Source organism: Pyxicephalus adspersus, chromosome 5 (genome assembly GCF_032062135.1).
Source record: "Pyxicephalus adspersus chromosome 5, UCB_Pads_2.0, whole genome shotgun sequence".
NCBI classification, from domain to species: domain Eukaryota; kingdom Metazoa; phylum Chordata; class Amphibia; order Anura; family Pyxicephalidae; genus Pyxicephalus; species Pyxicephalus adspersus.
Genome location: NC_092862.1, coordinates 38,666,113 through 38,686,343, shown reverse-complemented (window position 1 = coordinate 38,686,343; position 20,231 = coordinate 38,666,113).

Below are 20,231 nucleotides of genomic sequence, written 5' to 3'. Positions count from 1 at the left end.
TTTTTTCAATTAAATATCCCTTATTATATTACATTCATATGACAGATTGAGATACTGTAGGTGATGTTTCCTTTTTTTAGTCCATCATTATATATGTTAATCAATAAACAATAATAATCAATAAACAATGCCACAAGTTGCTGGGCTGATTTATTAAAGCTCTCCAAGGCTGGAGAGAATACACTTTCATAAGTGAAGCTGGATAATCTAGCAAACCTGGAATCAACCTGGTCTAGGATTCAAAATATTTGCTAGAAAATAGCTTTGAAGAAATCCATTCCAGGTTTGCTGGATCACTGAGCTTCACTGATGAAAGTGTATGCTCTCCATCCATGGAGAGCTTTAACTCCCCCTAACAGTAATCCCGAGTTACAATCGGGGTCGTTTAAAACTTTAAAAAAACCCACTTACCTTAGCCCGTCGGCGTCCTGCTGGTCCCTGCAGGTCCCGGCGGACACATCCTCCTCCTCTGATCTTCAGCCGCGAACTGCAAAGACGATCTCCGGGGTTTCCCTGGTGACGTCAGTGAGTGCGTCGGTGCGGGTGGGAGGATCAGCCAGAAATTTAAATAATTTTGTATTGGATTCAATACAAAATAGCTGTATTGAGTCCAATACAAAAAAAATTTTCATATAAGATATATATATATATATATATATATATATATATATATAAATATTTATATTTATATTATACATGCCACTGTACAATTAAACTCACAGTCTATAAATGTATATTACTGCAGATCCCCCCAGTCTTATTTATCTGGCAACCTGGCTGATATGTGCAGACTTTTATAAGTAACCAGTGCTCAAGTGTTGACATATTTGACTGATAACTTTTCAAGACTCAGAGTCCCATGTCTTACTCCAGCCTGTGGGTGTTAGCTGTACACCAAGTACTATTAAATCCTCTTGTCTCATAAATTCCATTTATCCGTGACGAAGCTCAATAGACAGTGAAATTCGAGTGAATTTGGAAATTAACTGTAATTCTGATACAATCCACTACCTCTCCGCAATGCTGTCTGCATATTTACAGCTATATTCACATCATTTGGAAACCTTTCTAGTAACTTTTAACAGGTTGAATATTAAAGAAAGGTAACTATCTTTGAGCCAAGCTTACTGAATTACTACTAAGGGAAATAGAAAATGCATTTTCCTTGAATTTGCTTCCATCCGATATCATAAAATAAATTTGTATTCTAAAAATTCTACGCAGTTAAGCCTCTCTAATTTTATTTATATTTCTTGCCTTTTTTGCATGCAAAGCTAATATCCAGTAAACATGACTGTGATAATGTTTGGGATAAAACTATAAAAAAAAACAGGGATAATTGTAATGCCCCCCTTTTATTCATATGGTTTAAATCTCTTTTAAAAATGCTCTGATATACCAAACAGTGTTAAGATACAAACATCAAAAATTACAAATATGTTACACATAAGGGAGTAAAAAAATAAGGGGGAGAAAAAAAAGGGGAGATTTAGTATTTAGTAGGGAAACATCTGGTACAAAACATAAACTGCAGTGTGTACAGGTTTTGAGCTTAATCTGCAATAGGTATACAATAAAGTACAACTTTTTGATATCCCTTTATATACATTCAGCTCTATATACCACATATCTTATCCGTCATCATATTAAGCAAGATTGGCCATCTAAAATACATTTTTACATGTTTTATCAGGACCTGCTCAGTGAGGGCCTTGTCATACATATCCATAGTTAGTGGTAAGTGAGCTCTATAGGGGGTATAAGCAAAAAACACTGGGAAGACAGACACCCTTAGCCCTATCAGACAGGGGAAGGGTAGGAAGAGGTGGGGTATGATTAGGGGTGGAGGGTGGAATAGTGAACCTATATGAAAAAAGGGGGTGAATAAGGGGAAGGTGGAAGAAAGAAAATTTGCACCCTTGACGCGGGGCAGCACTATCCCGGTTTATGGCCATAGCGTTAAATATTAGGGAGATTCTTTAAACCAATCCCAAACTGACCATGTCATCTTGTACTTTTCTAACTGACCCATTTAACCACTAAGTTTGGTAGTGCCAGCATCTATCAGCTTTCAAGCTAATTATGTTCTCATGGGTGATTCTGCTCCTGTACATGGTGGATGCATTGGGGTAGGAGGACATGAAAGACGACAACTGTCTATGAAGAAACCAGGATGATGATCGCTTGTGTGCCCAGATGTCAAGGGAGGACAGAAGGAGCAATTGCCCGTTCTGTAGTATACTGTGGACATGACGATCCTCTTCGCCGTCCAAAAAAGGAAACTTTCCATGCCCATTGCCGGGGGGATTGCCACATATGCATGTCAAAGGAAGGAAAGTGCAATATACCTCATTCTCCAGGACTACAGATAATTCAAACATCTTTTTTTGATTACAGAAGCTCCTTAACAATGATTTTGTCAAGCTACAGCAAACTGCAGTCTTCCAAAGTTATCCCAGGATTTAAAAAAAAAACATAAACCGAGTAATTTTCAGACTCTTTGTAAACCACATCTTAATAAAATGTATGACGGTAAAGTAATGCTAAAAATGTGTTTAGATCCTAGCCTTCAAAGTCTGAAGTTAGGCAACACTGTTTTTTTTAATAATTGGTCTTTTGATGGTTTGTTTTTTGCCAAGAAATCCAATTTAAGTCTTTGTTAAACTTCTTAGAAATATATTTATATTTAAAACTGAGTTTTTCAAATGTAAGCTATCTTTTGCGTGTATTTTCTTTACCTACCCTGATAGACTATCTTCCTTGCCTTCCTACCATCTCTTTTATCTGGGATAATTTGTGTTATAACACTCCCTGCACAAGTCTCTCATTCTCTGCATGTTTGCACCCTTCTGATCCTGCAATATTTCAACAGGTTGGTGTTTGGATTCTGTGCATCATCCTGTCTTGTTAGAACAGTTTTCATCTTTCTTGCATACTATTCCAAAATAATAATCCTAATGTTTGTTATCTTTAGCTTTTCTTCCTAATGCAAACCCATCTTGTTCAGATTTATTCAGAAGCAGAATTAATTGCTTCAGCTAATTAGTGATGCATTTTGAATAGATTTTTAAGATCATTATTAAATAATAGAAGTAGCCATTAACTAGAACAGTGAAAGAAATCCTTTACATAGAACAGTAATATATTTAGGCAATATGTCTTTCATGGAAAGCAAATTGAAAAGTTTAAAGTTTCATATAAAGTTTAATATAAGTTTTCTAAAATTCAGATTTCTCATTTAAAACAAGAAGAAAGTATTATTTAACTTTTTTGACTCTATTTATAAAACAGGGAATCTGCAATTCCCTCAAAGATTCTCTGGTAGGAATCAATTAGTGCAATTGAAACACATAGACCTGGAAGATTCCGACAAGGGAACGTTTGAGGGAAAGTCAGATTCCCCTTTTTTTATATAAATAAAGCCCTTGAATACCTGGTTGAGAATGTTACTGTCTCTGTTTCTTTAGCGTTTATGTTTCATTTTTATTTATTTAATAATTTTCCTATTATGTTGTTACAATATACTATATCAATTAAAATGTTTGGAAACTTTGGATATCTGTTGTGTACATATAACTTATTTTACTTAGCCTTAACGACTTAATTCCTGGAAAACTTTTCTTTTTTTGAGCATATGTAGATCATCCTCTCACCCAGCACAAGGAAGATGAGAGATCATGGAGCAATGTTAACTAATCCATTAAACCTTGCACTATACCCCATAGACTGTCACCACAGGTTTTGACAAGTCATAACTTACAGTAACTGCAGTTTGTGAGTCTGATATCCAAGTACTGCCTGTCTCACCTGCTGTCACTTCCAGACTGGGATAATACAAAGTTTACTTCTGTCACCCATCAGGAGACAAGGTTCAACTAGAACTTTTAGAGACCCTAAGGTATTGGATTAAAGTAGAAGAACAAATTAGATTATATATAATTACAGGAATAAAAAAACAATGTTGTAAAAGAAACCGTTGTAGCAGCATTAAATAAAAGGTAATACTTAAAGCAAACCGAAATAAAAAAAAAAACAAAACAAAAAAGTCACCAGGAGGTAAAGCTAATTGGCAAGAGAGACTTGCATAAGAGTCTTTTTGTTTTATCATAACTGCATGATGTGTGTGCAGTGTAGTGTAGAGCTTGGTTCTGTATGCGGCGGTACCACACACAGAGCTAGCCACCAGAGAAAAAATAACTCCTGCCCATTCGCAGGAGTTTCATCTTTAGTGGTCATCCAAGAACCAAAGATATACTCAGTAGTGTTGGAGGTCTACCGTGGAGACACAAGGAAGGCGGCTTCTGCACACAAGTAAGCCTGTGCCATAAAAACAGCAACTGTGCTGTGCATTTTATTAGAAGCTCACCACCCACCAATGAGTGCAGCTCCACTTTAAATAAACATGGCCCTTGTATCAGCATGGTTACAACCAAAGTTACTAATTATAAAGTGCTTTTGTTCAGCTTTAATTTCTGAAACTGGAGATTCTAAACTCCGTCTGAGGCCTGCAGTTCCACAGAACAGCCTAAAGTGGGCTTTTTGGCTTTCCTAAATCCTAGCAGGGTATATCCAGAGATCCAATTGTTCATTAGGATGAACCTGGTGTTATGAATGTATTGTTATAGACTTAGACTTAGACATAGAGGACCTCTTATTTCAGAATTGTCAGTACCTGATTCCTTCAATACCCCTTGAGGGTTCATGTGGTGGGTGGAGGGCACTGCGCAGTGCTGCTGCTGAATATGTGATTAGCAGTTTTACAGCTGCTCGGTCAATCAATATTACAACCTGCAGCCAGTTTATCAATATAATACTAGCTGGCTCCTAACTTGGATTAACATTGGATCTGATTTATTAAAGCTACCAAAAACACTTTCATCAGTGAAGCTGGATGATCCAGCAAACCTGAAATGGATCTTGTCTAGGAAAAATGGATCTGGTGTCAGGAAAAACGTGTTTTTGCTAACTGTTAGTTTTAAGTAACATTTTAGGTGTTATTTAAATGGATTAGGAGGAGGAACACATAATGTTGTACATTTTTTAGGTAAGAGTAAGTATTTAAATCTGCCTTGATGGAAGCCTATGTCAATAATTTTAAGATAGACTGAAAGAAGGAGTGTCAATACTCTAATGCAATCAGTATGTATAGCATTTACACAAGATGACTTAAGAAAGAACTAAATGCTCAATGTCTGAATATAAAATCTAATATACTTAAAGAAAGCAATTACAAATATTTAAACAAATTAGTTTAAAAATAAAAAAATACACAAAAAATGTCCATATAGAGTCCACATAACAGCCTTGGTTGTTATAGGTTTTAAAAAAAATCTAATATGCAACATGTCAGGATTATTCAAATTACTTCAATATGATGGTGCAAATCTTGCTTGCACAGCTCAGCTTTTTCACATATTCCCAGGATGATCAGGCAGGTAAGACGTATTATTGTCTGTCCCTTTCTGCGATAACCACCTGCCTGAATCGCTAACTTTCAAAGTAGGATTTTAGTTCCACATTAGGGTTCGATTTGTCTTTTCATCTTCACAAAGTATAGGGTGTGGTAGGTAGGGTTATCTAACATTTTCCCTGCTATTCAGAAGCCCAAAAATTCACTTTCCATGCACAGGGCCTCCATGATGTATGTATTATAAAATAATTTATTCACAAAACCCTTTAGATGTTTCTTCTTATTTGTGTGTAAACTAAGAAAATATTCACTGTAGAAAAAACAACAGACATGTTCAATGGGCCAAGGCATATGACTCCATGTGGTAGCATTGTCACACATAGAGTCCAGGTAAACATGAAAAAGGCAAGTACATACGGGATGACATTCAAAAATCAATCAACCTCTGGATTTTTACGGTTATATATGCTGTATATATTTAACAGAAAATGACTGCCTGTACAATCCTTTAAATGGATGCTGAATCCATAATGGGGCTATACAGCAGCAAATAAATGCGAAGGAATACGCAGAAAAGCATGTGCAAGCAAGTACAATGCCATCAAAACATAAAGGGCCCCTCCAGAAAACAGTGTAAATTTGAAAATGCGCTTCGAAATCCATGCCTGAAATCTGAAGGAACCAGATTATCGATGGCCAGATTTTTGAATGTCAACCTCTATAAACAATATAAGTTGATAGAGCAAATCACAGGTCATACATGCATCTCTCTCTCTCACACACACACACACACATAATTTAAACATGTATACACAACTGTGTAGCATACTGAAACTAAATCTATAGATACCTGTGCTGATTGAATAGAAATAAAAGCAAAATACTTACATAAAATAGAAGCACTGTTCCCTTTGATAATGAAAAAAACAGCAATACACAGCAGGTTTTCACTTTTTTGCCCAGGGTGCATGACTGATAAACCGACAACAGATCCATGGGAGTACTATCGCATTTTATGATTTTGTATTGACGTCCTAGCACAGGTATTAAAACATCTAAATTGTCCACGGTTATCTAGTAGATAAAAAAGTATAGGCACATAAACCTTGCTATTAACATTCTGCTGACGTTGTGTCACTCACTCGGTTTTCCTTTTTTTCATGCCTGATGTTGTTTGTTAAATTGCTCTTTCTGGGAAAAAATAGATTTACCAAACCTTGTAATTAATTGCAATGTTCGTGGTGTAGTGTGAATTACAACATGGAGAGTGTAGGAGCTTTTAAAATCATTGATCTTTGCTGTATAATTAATTTATTACATTTTTTGAAAATGCCTACCAGATATTTACCTAACTTCCATCTGGTCGGGGGCCAGCATCATTGTCAGCACAAAGTTAACCATCAATAGGAGAGGACCGAGTCTTTTATTTTCAGCCTTCGTTTTACCTTCAAAAAGCTGCTACATCTGCAAAGCAGATCAGATGCTGTCAACAGTATCTGACAGGCTGTCTTTATAGTAGTGCCAATTACATGCACTGTACTTGTAGGCTCAATCACCTGCAAGGGTGGATGACACCAGCTGCAAAATGATGTTCAGTCTTGAGAATTAAAACTTCTATATAATTACTGCATATCTAGATATTATTCATTGATTTTGTTTTTTTTACTTTTTCTTATCATTTGTTCAAACTGCTATACATGTACTGCACCTTCACCTTGAGTGACGCTGATATAATTAAAAGATGAAACAAGGATTTCTCTTTTAGAAGACTTCAATAATTGACATTTCATTACTTTCCCCTGACTTGCCGTAGAAACGATTGTCTTCCTATCATAATGAGGAAGTAACATGCCCTTTAATAGATGATATAAATAGGGACAAATTATCCAAATTATAGTGTGTCAAAACTTAATTTATAAGACAAATTTACATATTCATTGTTTGATAAAGCTGGTGTTACTAACTAACCATGCATCTGAAAAAAGTTATCATCAATGACTTTGTAATAAAATTCAACATAGGAATATTATCTCCTTGTTCCTGGTATTCTAGATATTGAAAGCAGCTCTACAATGCCAGGCCATACAGGCAGGCTCCCACCTTTAGTGCTATTGTGGGGGGCACAGCCTAAGCCAGTGCAGAATAAAATGTAGTCTGTCGATTTTATAGGTTAGAGTTAGGTCATAGTTAAAACTAAGCTAGATCACAGGTGACGCAGGTTAATTTTCAATACAGGATGTAAACATAAATTTCTTGAATACCTCCTTTGTAGGGGAGTGGCTGTTGACATTAAATATAATAATAATAAATAATAATAATAATAATAATAATAATAAATAATAATTAATATTAAATAGGATTTATATAGCGCCAACATATTACGCAGCGCTGTACATTAAATAGGGGTTGCAAATGACAGACGAATACAGACAGTGACACAGGAGGAGATGACCCTGCCCTGAAGAGCTTACAATCTAGGAGATGGTGGAATTAACACACAATAGGAGGGGAGATATGTAGTGCTGGGAAGTAGTGACGGTTTCAAAAGACAGAAGAAGATGAGGCAAGTTTGAAAAAATGGGTTTTGAGTGCTCTTTTAAATGAGCAGAAAGTGGGAGCAAGCCGAATAGGACGAGGAAGACCATTCCAGAGTGTTGGGGCAGCTCCAGAGAAGTCTTGTATCCATGCATGTGATGAGGTTATGAGTGAGGAAGTCATTAGTAGGTGTCATGGTCCCTTCCGTGACTGAAGTTAGAAGATCTGTGAGACAAGCTGCACGTGAGGTTATCTGCCTGTCTCTTTGTTTTTACTTGTTTCTGTGTTGTTGTTTGTAATGACCACAACCCTTGTATCAGCTGCAGCTGGTGGTCATTACTGCTCCTCCATTTAGTCTGGCCTCACACTTCATGCTATGCGGTTGATATTCACTTCTGGGATGTGAAGAGCTGGTGTGTTGTCCTCTCCAGAGTTCCTGCTTCTCTATTTGCTATTAAGATATGTTGAACTACTTTTCGTGTTTTGTTGTTCTTTGGTTGTTACTAGGCCTCAGGGAGACACTGGTCCTTTCATCAGGGAAGGAACCAGTAGTCTCAAGCCCAGTCACTACTCCTAGGGCTATGCAGGGCTACTAGGACCTAGGTTTCCATGTATGAGTATTCCCACCATCAGGGGATATTCATACTGTCAGGAGTTAGGGCTAGGTTAGGGTGTCAGTAAGGGGTGACCATTCCCTTTTCCCTAGCCATTGGAGGCCTAGTCCCTTGTATTTACCTTTCTGTTTCCCTCCCCTTCCTGTTATCCGTGACAGTAGGTCATCAGAGGAGCAGGGAGAGCAGCTAGGGGAGTATTTTTTTTACCAGGTTGGAAATGTAGGTGGGACAAGAACTGTGTAGGGATTTAAAGGCAAAGCACAGGAGCTTGAATTTGATTCTAAGGTGAAATGGAAGCCAGTGAAGAGAAGTACAATGATGCAGCGGAAGGAAAGGATGGATGAGTTTTGCTGCAGCACTCATAATAAATTGTAGAGGAGAGAGTCAGGTTGGTGGAATACCAGAGAGGAGGAGGTTACAGTAGTCCAGACGAGAAATGAGAGAACAGAATCAAAGGTGACACCAAGACAACGTGCCTGAGGGGAGGGACGAATAACAGTGTTGTTAACAGTTAGAAATATGTCAGGGGGAGATTTGGAATTTGAGGGGGGGATGATGATGAGTTCTGTTTTATCCAGGTTGAGTTTTAGGAATCAGTCAGACATCCATGATGAGATGGCTGACAGGCAGCATGAGACCATATCCAGGACTGAGGGAGACAGGTCAGGGGTGGACAGATAGATTTGAGTGTCATCAGCATACAGATGGTACTGTAAGCCATAGGAGGATATGAGACTACCGGGAGAGGAGGTGTACAGAGAAAAGAGAGTCGGTCCAAGGATTGACCCTTGGGGAACACCAACAGGGAGGAGAGTGGGTGAGGAGGAGTTACCATTGAAAGAAACTTGAAAAGAGCGGTCAGACAGATAGGAAGCAAACCAAGAGAGAGCAGTGTCACTGATACCAATGGAGCGCTTGATTTATATTTGAAGGGGGGGAGGGGGTGATCAACAGTGCCAAAAGAAGAGGAAAGATGAAGGAGAGGGAAGAGGGAAAAGTTGCCTTGAGACTTAGCTTTGATAAGGTAATTGGCCACTTTAGGGTCAAGGAGAGAGTTGGAGCTCAGGTAATTGGTGAGTCTTTTGTAGACAAGGCACTCGGAAAGTTTGGAAACATATGGGAGAAGGGAGATAGGATGGTAGCTAGAAGGTAGGGAGTTCTCAAGGATAGGGAGAATAATGGCATGTTTGAAAGCGGAGGGGTAGATACCAGTAAAAAGGAAGAAGTTATATAATTCAGTTAGGGTGGGGGCCGGGGTGTAGGAATGGGCACGGAGTTGATCAGAGGGAATTGGGTCAAGCGGACAGGTAGTAGATGGAGATGATGAGAGAAGAGAGTAGACTTCATCCACAGTAACAGGGCTGAGGGAGGCCAGTGATGATTTACGGGTGGAAGGGGGGGGAGAGACATCATGTCTGATTTTGCCAATTTTATCTCTAAAGTAGGTGGCATTGTCTTGGGCAGAGAGGTTTGTTGTGGGGGGAGCAGGTCTGGGGTTTAGGAGGGAGTAAATTGTTGAGAAGAGGCTGAGTGGGTGGGAAGCTTGAGAGGAAATGACAGCCGAGTTTTGCTTCGTGACAGTAAGTTCAGGGTTAAAGTTTTGTAGCTTGGCTTTGTAGTCCATGAAGTCAGTGCTGAGGCCAGATTTTCTCCACTTGTGCTCAGCTGTCTTTTGTAGCCGTTTGGCGTGATTGTTGTGCCAGGAACAGGGGGTTGCGGCAAGTGGCAGGGACAACTTTATCCAGAGGCAGAGAAAGAGTGTGGTTTAACTGAGTGGCAGCTTTATCTGGAGATAAGATTTTAGAGAGCGTGGGGGTTAGGGAAGGTCAAGGTTATGGATATCTCTCTGCCATTGACCAGGTCTGGGATGTGGCAAAGGTGGGCAAGAGTTTGATAGGTTGAAGCTGATAAGGTTGTGATCAGAAAGAGGAAATGGCAAGTTGTCAAGGAGGGTGAGGTTGCAGAGTTTAGAAAATAGCATGTCTAAAGTGTGTCTGGCCATGAGTGTGGGGCCGTTTATGTTCTCTGTGAGTCCAAATGAGGAGGTAATGGAGAGCAGTTTGGCTGAGGAAGGATGGTTGGGCTCATTCACTGCAACATTAGTAGGTTGCATAAGACACAGAGGATGAGGGTGGACAGAAATAGAAAGATAATAGAAAGATTTAAAGGTGGTCATCTTATATTTTACCATTTCGATACCATATAAAGCACCTATACAATGCTAAAAGGTATACATTCAAATAGCATCATAACCGGAGGAATTCATATTCATGTTTATACTGCTATGATAAAAGTCCTGTTGTTCAAATTGGGTTTGTTTATGGGGTTTTACACAAAGTTTAAAAAAAATTATAAAAATAAAAAAATGAATAAAAAGTGAGTGGTGATTTTGTTTGAATAGATAAAAAAAGTTTGTAGAATCAGTTTATCTCTGGTCTGGTATCCAACTCAGCAGCTCAAACTGCTTCCTTCTTGTCAATATGTTAATGCTGTCAATTATTTTAACTCTTTAATTCTGCATGAAATCAAATAAACTTTTCTCAATATTTCTACTTTTAAGATTATATTGGGACAGCTGTATAGTTTTAAACATAACATTTATCCTTTTTAAAACTTGTATCATGACTATTTGATCTTTTCCTTCACCACATACAATAGCCACCATTTGGAAGCAACAGGAAATATGATGAGTAAAGGAAAAAGTTTAAAACGAACTAAGCCCATGCAACAGCACTAGGGCCTGTGGAACCCAATATTTTTGTGTGACATCTTGAGTTGTTACTGCAGTAGGTGACACCAAGATTGGTAATGCTACTAATTAGGGATATACCCAAGTCAGTTCTGCACAGGACCCACTCCCAATTGTGTCTGTCACTGGTTTAGAGGATATAGGAACTATTTGGAGACCACAAGAACCAGAAAAAGTTAGACCCTTTATAAAATACCCTTTGAGAACAAGGCTAAGTATTTATGCTGCACATATCATTTGGATCATATATCATTTCTTTAGACATCTAATTAAAAAGAATGCTTTTGGCTTCTCCAGGGCACAACTGTACTTACTATGAATGCAGGGGACAGTTTTAGGAGCAGTGCCATACTTTCTACTGCCAAACTGTCAACTTCTTACCTCATCTTATCACTAATACACACTTACACAATTAAATAGCTACACGACTTAAAGAAAAAAAGTTTATAGGTACTGATGAAAATTTCAACTGTCTATGTACCTCAACGTGATGCACATTATATCATCACTAAGTTTATGTGCTTCTCTATAAAATGTAGCCAGACTTCCTTTGATGGGAGAAGGTGTTGCCTAAATGTCAAAACGCCTTCATGGGCTGGTGCTAGGTTGCACATTTTTAGGCAGGCTGCATTTGCATGCAGACTACTCTAGGCAAAGCCCACATGTGATGGTGTGCTTGCATGATTGAAAGATTTGAAATCCAATGAATGGAGTTGGTCAAGGACAGTAAATCTGGGTAGGAAAGTGCTATATCATGCTACATGCCTATACAAAAAAGGGGACAGTTTCTGTCTGACTTGCTGCAGGTTTTACAACACAGTAAAAAGCTCTCAATGTGCAGTGAAATCAGAGTAAGCAATTTAAGCCTGTATATCCATGCAAGACTAAATGTAAACCTGGAAAATACTGGATCCACCCAGATTCTCCCATGATAATATTCACTGGTCTTTGAGAACTAATAAATCAGACCCCATGTATTTATAATAATAAGGCCCCTCCTGTACCACATCCATGAGCTCAGTGTGCTGACAAATGTGGCTGAAGATTGTCATTGGCAGTGTGTAATCTGGCCTAGTTATTTCTGGTTAAACACAACAAATCCACCAAAAGACTTACTCTAAGCACAAAGCTTTGCAAAGGACAAGACATTGGTTGTGTCTGGTATAGGTTTGCTCAAACTTTGTATAGGAAGAATGTGCAGCTCCTGGAAATGTCACTTATGTCATGCTTCAGTTACTGGTAGTGGTGGTGAACACGCTGTATGAATAAAGCAATATGTATTTCAGTACTGCACTAGAACTGAGTGATACATCAACTTTATGGTGACAGTCATGCTGAATAGTTTTCTGGCTCCACAGCAAGAACTGTTTTTATTTACATACAGCAATAGATCTAAAACTGTTTTAAAGTTACTTGTTGGAGAAGTCAAACCTAACCTCAAACAATATTCTATCAATCATTTTACACTCCATATATCTGAAGACAAAGGTGGAAGGTTCATACAAATGTGAAGGGTCAATTTTGCGTGTACTAATTTCTTGCCCTTTATTGACCTCAAAATCTGTATGACTTGAAAAGTGACAGCACAGAAATAACAATTAAATAAAACACTATTACTGATAACTGTTACAAGGTAATGTTATATGGTAATTTTACTGGTATATTATATTTTGATGTTTTTGCTATGAACAAGTGTATAAAAAAGGAATAAATATTCACTGCAGAGGAATCTGTGTATGAAAAGGAAGTATGTTAATAATGACATACCATCTGTGCAGGTCTGGTGAATTGTCTTATTTACTGCTTTGTATTTTTGCCCCTTCACATTGGGTAATGATGGGGTGAGTGTATCTAATAACTGTTTCAGACAAGATCACAAAGAGTCCTGGTAGAGCAGTGATAATTCTAAGACCAAGCTAGAATTTACTTTTTTTTCTTGTCCACTTACCTATGCCTGACCTAAGACCATGTCATGAGATATCATTATTGGAACCAGCTCACAAAAAAATCTGTCCTAATGAGCAAAGTAAAAATTATTGCACAAAAACAAAAAATCACGGCTATCTTAACAAGAATCAAAGTTGGGGAAACTATTACACTATTCTCTGAACACAGAAATGTGTTTAATGTTCTTCTGTCACACAAATCTGTAAAAAGACAATGCACTGCTGTATGCCAAGGAAATTTATTTTAGTAACAAACTTCCTGTGTGATTGGCTATTTATGATAATAAGACTGGCCTAAAGCTAAGCACCCTCACAGAGCATACGGAGTGATTGTAGACAGGGAAGTTTGTTACAGCTGCAGTCTTTGCTGTTTACCAAGTGATTACCATGTGGATGATGGTAATTTATTGTTGTGTAGGGGTAGGCAGGAGTTATTCTGAAAATGATCTGTCACATGGTGAAATCTGCATGTGCTCTCTACAACTGACAATGAAAATTTATGTTAGCTATTGACATGCTCCCAGTGAAGTGTCTCACAATTTTCAGTCCACATGCAGTTTGAACATTTCATAATTTAGTGCATAACTTCAAATGTCAGTAGAGGATAACTGAACTTGGGGAAGATGATTTGTGTATTTATTGTGTTGTAAAGCTGAATAATAACCATGATGGAATGATATTTAGACTCTTAATAAGGTGAGTCCATGGTGACCAATGACAATTGCACTGTAGCACACTTTGTGTAAGGCATTTTCTGAGAAATCCGCTATCCTTGATGCCATTTATTATTTTGCTGTCATGGTGTTTATTTCACGCATACATCTTCAAAATATATAAACAGTGGAGTCACAAAGCAGTGATTTTTGTGCTGTCAGCAGTAGCACAGGAGAGCAGATAACAAAGGTTGGTGAAAAAAACTGGGAGATAAAATCAGCATTGTGAGGGAGTATGGAGTATGTTTTAGGTGTTAACATAATTTAATGTAAAACAGGAGAAAGTGTTGATGGCAAAAAATGGGATGTTCAAGAGTTACCTGTACACAATAATGCCCGCATGATAACCATGTATGCAGCAAAGATAAATTTTATGTCTTTCCTGCACTGGCACACCTCCTTCTCTTACATTTCTTACCTGCACTGGCACACCTCCGTCTCTGATATGTCTTTCCTGCACTGGCACACCTCCGTCTCTTATATTCCTTACCTGCACTGGCACACCTCCATCTCTGATATGTCTTTCCTGCACTGGCACACCTCCTTCTCTTATATTCCTTTCCTGCACTGGCACACCTCCGTCTCTGATATGTCTTTCCTGCACTGGCACACCTTCATCTCTGATATGTCTTTCCTGCACTGGCACACCTCCGTTTCTGATATGTCTTTCCTGCACTGGCACACCTTCATCTCTGATATGTCACTGGCCACTGGCCACAGGGACTGGCAGGCACTTTAGTTTACTTCTCCTGGCTCCTGCGGATAGATCTTATGCAGCCCCTGTAATAACATTACAAAGGCTAGGACATATTACACATTACTCAGGGTCAGGGTAATAATAATTCAAAAAAATAAATAAATAAATATAAATATATACAATATACAATAATATAAATATACATACACATATTATAAATATAACATAAATATAAGGACACTACAAAGGTGGTGGAGGGCGGTGTTAGAGTACTTTTAAAGCAGACACCATATTTTTAACCCTTTTATATAATGTAAACATTATTTTAACCTGTTTTTTTTTTTTTGTTTGTTTCTCATTGTTTGGGGAAGACCCCTTCCATCTTTTCACCTCCTGGGATACATAGTGTACAGCCCCAGGAGGCAGTGGGCTGCACCTTCTGGGCAATCAAAGTGCCAATGTAAAACAATCAAAGTGCCAATCTTATGCATGCGCTATGAGCACTTTTTTTTTCAGGAAGATTTTCAGGAAGATGCTCAGTCTCTTCTTGCAAATAAACAGTAAACAGACCTTGATAATGTTTCATGAAGTTCAGTAAGAGGAATATGGCTGTCTAGAGGCAGGGACAGAATCATTACCCTAAAAAATGTACCTTTTGGCTACATTTTCCTCCTAAAATATCAGTGACGTTCTGGGTATGTAATGGTGCTTAGGCACTTCCGGGCCAACAGCTTACTTTCTATGTATTTACTTTGTGAGATCCAAGGCTCTGCCCCTTTGATTGCTAGTCTCAGGTGATTTGGTGCTTAGTACTGTGTTGATCACTTGTCTCCTTGCTGAAAGCTCTGACATGAGGAACCAAAGTCTAGAATATATCAGAATGCCCCCACCCTGACATAGTTCAGAAGAAGCCATGGTAAGTCAATAATGAGAGAAAGATCAGCTGCAGGTACCACAGACAGTACTAGTAACTATTAATTTGCCTGCCTTTAGCACAAGCATGATATATATTGCCTAAGAAAGATACAACCATAATAGGCAAAAATAGGGCATTATAATATTTATATTAGGAAAACTTCTTAAAACAATAAATTGTGCAAAATACCATACCAACTAAAGCAATACTTGTTTAAATGTTATATTTTAATAAAATAGATTTATTCTGCATCAATATGTCACAGTGATTCTAATGCTGTGTATGCTAATGAGCAAATAAGAAATTAACAGTCAAGTACTCATTTACATGCTAACAGATTTATACCCTATGAGTTATTGCTTATTTATGCCACTGGGGCTATTTAACACTGAGATAATGCAATTCTGAAGTATGAAATGTGGTGCACGTACTTGGTAAGATGAGGATATAAATTAAGATGGGACTTACTTGTGTTGCTAACTCTTTGTAAGACATTGAGCTGCAGAAAATTATTCTATTGGATGCTGCTATTAAAGTGGAGGTAAACGCAAACTACAAAATATTTAGGTTTTTGGCAGAAGAGCCATGCAAAGTCCTGTTCGCCAAAAAACCTTCACCCTGCTCCATTTCTGGCACAGATAGTTCACCCATAGCTCTGTCGTTTCTATGCTAGATTTGTAGGTTATAGCAGCTAACATGGCAAAAATCACTAGGTATGTCTCACGCTCTCTTTCTTACTCCTATCTCTATCTTAGACTATTGTATCCTAAGCCCCCTATGCAAGGCCCAATTGGCCATATCCTAGCTAGCGTTTTTCTCTCCTTTGGGTAATAAAGGCTGGACATTGCATTGCACCCCCAGCTGAGAATGACAGTCCCACTTAGTCTGAAAGGTGGAAAAAGCATCTTAAAATTGTACGTAATAGACAACAACAAACTTTGTGTTAATTTGATCATTGATTTGATAATATTCTAACAAAAGGGTGTTAAGGAAATTCTCATTGGTCCGGCAACTGCATGCTGTGCACAATCTTGGCAATAAACACTGTCTGTTCTGTCTAGCAGCCATGGGAACTGGGACACCAGCAGCCCCTGTTTCCCTTTAGCTGTGCAGCCTGATGGCTTTATGGCATGCCCAGCATCCATTGTTAGGCTGTGCACAGCTGAAGGGGATTCTAGAGGCTGATCAGCTCCTGATTGAGTCCTGCACTGCTATTGGCTGCTGGGACTTTAAAGCCTCACTGCTCCCACTCATCAGTGCCTGTTGTAGCGTTTAGCTGGGCTAATCTGTGCTGGAGATTAATCGGCTGATTTACTGTTGCTGACCTTGACTGTTTATGACATTGCCAGTTTATGCAGCCTGGACCGACCTTTTGCCTGTGACCTGGACGCTGATTGTGTTTTGTCTTTGGCCTTTTGGAACCTTGGTACCGCTATCTGTGGGCTCCTGGCTTGCTGCCAGCCAATCCCCAGACACCATCCCTTGCACAGTAAGTCTTGGGGGCAACCGAGTGCTGGGAGACGCAACCAGTCTCCCGAGGATGAGCGGGGGCTTGCTAGGTGAAAACTGCGGTGTTAGATTGGGGGACTGGTGTCTGGTAAGTACTGGTGCTGACCAGGGTCTTACAAAAGGTTATTGTACATACTTATTGATCTAGAAGTTTGTTTTTTTTTCCACTAGATTTTCACATGAAAACTGAGGCACAGGTTAACAATCTGCAGGTAATACAGGGAAATACATGAACAATGTGTAGGGAGAATGTAACATCATTACATTCTAAGAATTGTGAAAGTTGTCACATTTTGGAAGTTAAGCTTTAAATAATGTCAGGGTGCTTTGCTCTGCTAAAGGCACATTTTTTTTGTATATTGTCTCAACTATGTAATAGAAGGCAGCCTGGGAAGAACCTTTCTCTAAATAGCAAGCTGTCTAAAAATTGTGCTAATGTATGACCAATGGAGTTCCAAAGCAAATGTCTATGCACAACAATAAATTTGACGTACATAAGTGAGTCCAATTTTTCGGAACAGTCAGACCCTTAGATGTTTTTTTCAGCTGTTACCTTCCATAGCCATAAGCTAGAATTTTTTCTTTCGTCAATAGGCATTGCATAACTCCATACATCTATAACCTCCCATTTTCTCCATTCTTTTATCCCTGTTGATATAAATGAGAATGTTTTACAAAGTAAAATGTTTCTAATTCAGTCTGACCCCCCCACCCTTCTAGGAATGAGGGGGCTTATGAATCGCAGTGCAAACCATGTAATACCTTAAGAGCTTTTCTCAACAGTTAGTAAAGCAGAACTAAAGGCTTTAAAATTAATGGCGTACAGGTAAGCTGTTATTGCTTTGCTGCACTAAAATATATGTGCAAATGGGTTATATCATCCCACGCTGGCCTAATAAAATGGATGAACACTCAGGAATCAGAAGAAGATCAGGATAATATATCAGTGGCTACAACAGAGCTTTAAAGGAAAGCCTGGTCATCACATTCTAGGATGGGAAGTGTGCCAATAAGCTGTGGTGATGGTTCCTGCATTTTAGTTCAACTTGAAGGCTGATCTTTAAGATATGCAAATATTATCTTCATACAAAAAGCATTTGTATTCTTGAACTCTGGAGCGCTTTCTATATTCTAAATCTGTGCAGTAGACCAGTGTGATACTTTGCCTTTGTTCAGGATCTTCTCTTTAGTAAAGACCAGTCACTGCTACAACACAGTCATTAAGGATTTGGTGAACACAAAATGTATTTGCCTTGTGGATATTTGAATAACTTTAGGAAATTTGATTTTCTTTGAAATTAGGTTTAAAACAGGAATACTAATATTGACCTTTAGGGCAGATTCAGACCTGCTTCAGAATCAAACAATATTAGTACTAGTACCTACTACTAGTACTATAACTCACTGCTGGATCATCCAAGGTTTTGCCATGGTAATCTGTCTTCTCCAGTCTTGGGGAACTTCAATAAATCAGACCCATTGTGCCTGATTTATTAAAGCTCTCCAAGGCTGAAGAAGATACTTTCATCTGTGAACTTGGGTGTTCTAGCAAACCTAGAGTGGATGTGGTCCAGGGTTGAAAACATTTGCTAAGAAATAGCAAATGACCTAAATCCTTTCCAGGTTTGCTGGATCACTCAGCTTTACTGATGAATGTGTACCCTCTCCAGCCCATTGTCTCCATGTTTATATATAATTAGTATGAATCAAGTTATTGAACATCCAGCATGTAGTAATTTAAAAATCACAATAAAATACCTTGGGAAATATTATAAAAATGTAAACTACCTGAAAATATAGACTACCTGAAAATTCACTATATTTTTTATTTTAGGATCACTTTAGCTGTCAACTCCAAGAAAAGCTTGGATTTCAGTAAACAATATTTTAGCAGCACAGTAACCTATTAGATAAAGTCGCATGGTGATGTATATGAGTGTCATAAATCATAAATGTAAGAGGTGATTCCATTCATGCATATTTATGACCGGATGCTCCTGACCATTTCTTGGTAAATAAGACAGCTTGACAATGAAAAATGACACTTTCTGAGCTCAGATTCTTCATGAATGGAGGTGCAATGCTGCTTAGGTCAAACTAATGTGTTACTCGCTCATTATTTATTGCTAATTTTCTGAATACATTTGTCTTATACTTATGACCCAACTCCAAGTAAATAACATTTGTTTGAAAAAAATGTATTAAATCAGCCCAGTAGAGCAGAGCTCAGGGAAGAGACAACAGTACAAGTAGACAATCTATTATTGCAGGTAAGAGCACAATCAATGAAAGCTAAGGTCATCCGTCTGCTGTTTCTCCTTTCACTTCTCAGTCAGAGACTGAGGATGGAACAGAGATCTGTGAGCATTATTATAGTGCCAAAGCCTCATTCCCTGCGCAGACAGGGTGTGTGGTGTGGCTGTGCAAATCAGAACTGAATAGACAAAATGCAAATCTCTTGCCAGGTAAAACCTTCCATATTGTATATAGATTTCATTTGTATATTTAGCTTGCTAGCTGATGTTCAGCTTTAAAGAAATGTTAGACTTCCAATGATGACCTTCTTTTTAGAAAGCTGCCTGGTTGTCTTCTACATGCTTTGACTTCACTACTTTCACTGCCCAGTATCAGAAAAATTTCAAGCATGATTAGGCTTGCTTTCTATTTAAATTAACTGCATGCTTGTTCCTAATTGCAATGAAACTAGATAAAGCCAGATAACTAGCATTTTCAAAACAATAAGATATTATTCCTGTACATTATCTCAGGAGTGACTTCATCTCCATTACCTGGCCTCATTAAGCTGGAGGGCACCTTGCACAGCATAAGTGTCCACATAACAAAGTACACACAGGAACACTTTTTATGGGCAGAAAGGGCTTTGAATGCCTCTTTTGTAGAAAAACAAGTCTTTATTTTCGATACTTCTTTATTTATTTTTTTAAGATCATATGGAATGGAACTCAGAATCATTAAAATTTATCGAAGTTATGATAACATTTCGAGTTAATAGTGTACTTTTTTTTACTTGTCTTCTGGAAGTCTCCTATCTCCCCACATTTTTATTTTGGGTACCTAATGTCCCATGTCCTTCCCAATACACTGGATAGACACATAGAAAGTACTGTGCCTACTCTAGTCA